Source organism: Grus americana, chromosome 6 (genome assembly GCF_028858705.1).
Source record: "Grus americana isolate bGruAme1 chromosome 6, bGruAme1.mat, whole genome shotgun sequence".
Lineage (NCBI taxonomy): Eukaryota > Metazoa > Chordata > Aves > Gruiformes > Gruidae > Grus > Grus americana.
This window is the reverse complement of record NC_072857.1, coordinates 10,904,264-10,907,197: the sequence shown is the minus strand read 5'-3', so window position 1 is coordinate 10,907,197 and position 2,934 is coordinate 10,904,264.

Sequence of the window (2,934 nt, the reverse complement as noted above, 5' to 3'; positions counted from 1 at the left end):
TCTTAGAAGGCCTCAGCACATCACCTGTTTGGTGTTTCTCCAGGAACTGTAGGAATTACGCACTGCAGAGCACCACTGCACAACTGCATTTACAAATAAATTTACCCACACGAGTACATAGAGAAGTCGTTATTCTCTGCCTTTATCCAGCTTTCTAAGGAAATGACACTGTGTGTGTATCTCACCTGATAAATTCCAAACCTGCTGGCTATTTGCAACCAAACTGAAGGAGCAGGAGACATCTCAGCAAGAGTTAAAATCCTCCATGGTTAAACAGCTGGAGAGAAGCCTTCACAGTGTTTGCATAAGGCAAAGGATGCAGTGTGAGCATAGCTCTTATTAGACACAATAAAACCTGTGCAGGAGAGAGACCAAATAAATGCCCAGACCACAAGAAAAACTTCAACTGGAGCTTGGTATAACTGAACCTTGTGTTACAAATCCAAAGGTAACAAGGGTTCTTTAGTTTAGGGTTCATGAAACTATTCTTATAAGCTGAAAATAGAATTTCACTCACTTCTTTACATCAGATACACAATGCTGTTTTTCTCCCAGCCTTCTTATAAAATATAATTGATTTACATTGTAAAGACCTTGATGGGTGAGATTAATAACCCAGTTACTGAGCAGTTAAGCTCATGGATCATTGCCATATAAAAACATGAACATTTTATTCATTTTTAAAATGCATTTTTTATTTGATTTAGAGGTTAATGCTCATTTCTTATGTAATTAAAGGGAGAAAAGCTAAAGCGTGACTCTGCGTTTACTAACCTTGCTAATAAGACAGGCTTTTTCAGGTAAGATGAATATATCTTAATAGGTAAAACTGTTGCACCGTCATTTAGCCAATTAATCCTTTCCAAACATGGGAAGCAGCAGCGATTTCATTTGCAGTGAATGGAAATAAACTTGTCACATCCTGCATATCAATTTACACATTCTTACTTTCCCACTTAAATCAGTAAGAATGCAGCCCTTTGATTCCCAAAATAAATTAATCCACAAATTAACATTAGAATGTATGGAAATATGGCTACATATAATATATTAATTGATCTTAGTTTGCAATCCGTATGTAAACTCAATCTGCACATTCATGGGATTAATCTAGAATTGAATGCTACACTTCCTTCAAAAGAATGTGATTTGCATCTTTAGTAGAAGTGTAAGAAAGCAGATTAAAAGATGCCTTAATAAACTGTTTTCCACAGTTTGTAAAAACATAGCCCTAAGGCTGAAGTTTGTACTAATGCTGTTTTAAATAGCACTGATGTTGAATGTTGCCATTTCACACAATTGCTATTGAATCCTGCTGGCTGATCCTTAAAACAGACCCTGTAAAGCATCCAAGTGTTTATTAACAGGTAGTAGCAGTCTGTTAAAGACAAATATATATATACGTGTCTTTCATACACATAAATGCACTCCAAAATTTATGCTCTGGTTCAGTACATTATAGATGATAATCCAGACGATAAAAACAACTGTCAGAAATATTCCAGTGCACTGGGTAATGTTACACCAAAAGCACAATTTCCATTACATCATTCCTTTTTCTTCCAATTTATTTTCTGTAATACCTCAGTCCTTTTCATGAAACACTGAACACACATAGAACTGTGAATAACCACCAGCTGCAGGTTATAATTCTTATAGTTTATATCCTATTTCTGAAAGTGATCTGTAGTCAATCAGGAGGATATTTAAGTGGCCTCATATATGAAAATCTAAGCCTTCTAATTATTTAGCCAAATTTTGTATTCTTAGACACAGCTGGATTGCCTCTGACAGCTTATCACCTTGAGAAGAGTTAACTTCATATTATGAGGTATCCTGGAGGGATATAATGCACAGAGGTCTGTGCATCACTAGCTGTTAAAACAATCCCTTTGTATTTTAGGAACAATTTATGGTAAGATAACAACTTTTTCTTACCTTCTCCGCACACTGAAAAGCCTTAAAACACATAAAGGAGGATGACTTAAACAGAAAGGAGGTTCATTTCTTTGAAGGCTGATGTCTACCACTGGAGAATGGAGAAACATGACTAGTTTCCATTGGGATGACCAGGAAATACTGGAGGAGAAAGGAGGAAAGAGGATACTGCTGTAGGAAAAAAAGAGATCAACTCTGGTTAATCACCATTTTTTCTGAACACTTACTCCATCTTCACTAGACATTGAAATTTAACTGATGGATAACAGTTCCTAAGAATTATCTATTCTTGATTTAACCTAAACTGTGAATTATGAACTGTGAATGCTTTCACTGTAAACTGTGAGAACGTTTTTGTCATGGTCATGTTAAGAAACATGCTCAAGTCTTAGTGTGCCTCTTAAAAGATCAACTGCTTCCCTCGAACTTGCAGAAGAAAAAAAGCAATGTGTACATATTTAAGCAGTTGTTTGTAGTCAGAGAAGCTCTGCAGATATCCAGACCTGCATTCTGAACAATCCCTTGCTGATTAGACACTTAGCAGAAACTTAACAGCTTTTTATTTCTTGGAAGTAAGCAGAGATAGCATGTAGCTAGTATAATACAGGCTATTCTGTGGCTTTTTTTTTTTCAGCCTACTTTCCCATTTTCTGTCTCCCTGGGCTTTTTATAGTGTGTCTACACTGATCTCCTCTCTCTGGAATAAACAACTTTTCTTAGGGCTTTTAAGTATGTCTGGAAAGAAGTATGGCTCCTAGGAATGTAGTATGCATTTTTGCATTTTCCATGCCTTTTAGTATAGAAGATATACGTTCTTTTCAGCACAAATAGCCTGGACCACTCTTCAATTCACTATGGATAAAACCAATTTTGTCTGCTGTCCAGCTTGCCCACAAGAAAGTAGGAGATATCGCAGCTGAAAGGTGATATGCTGAGAAATCTCCTTTCCTAGGGAATACACCCTGAGGATTACAGGTCTCTCAGGAGGCTCTGGAG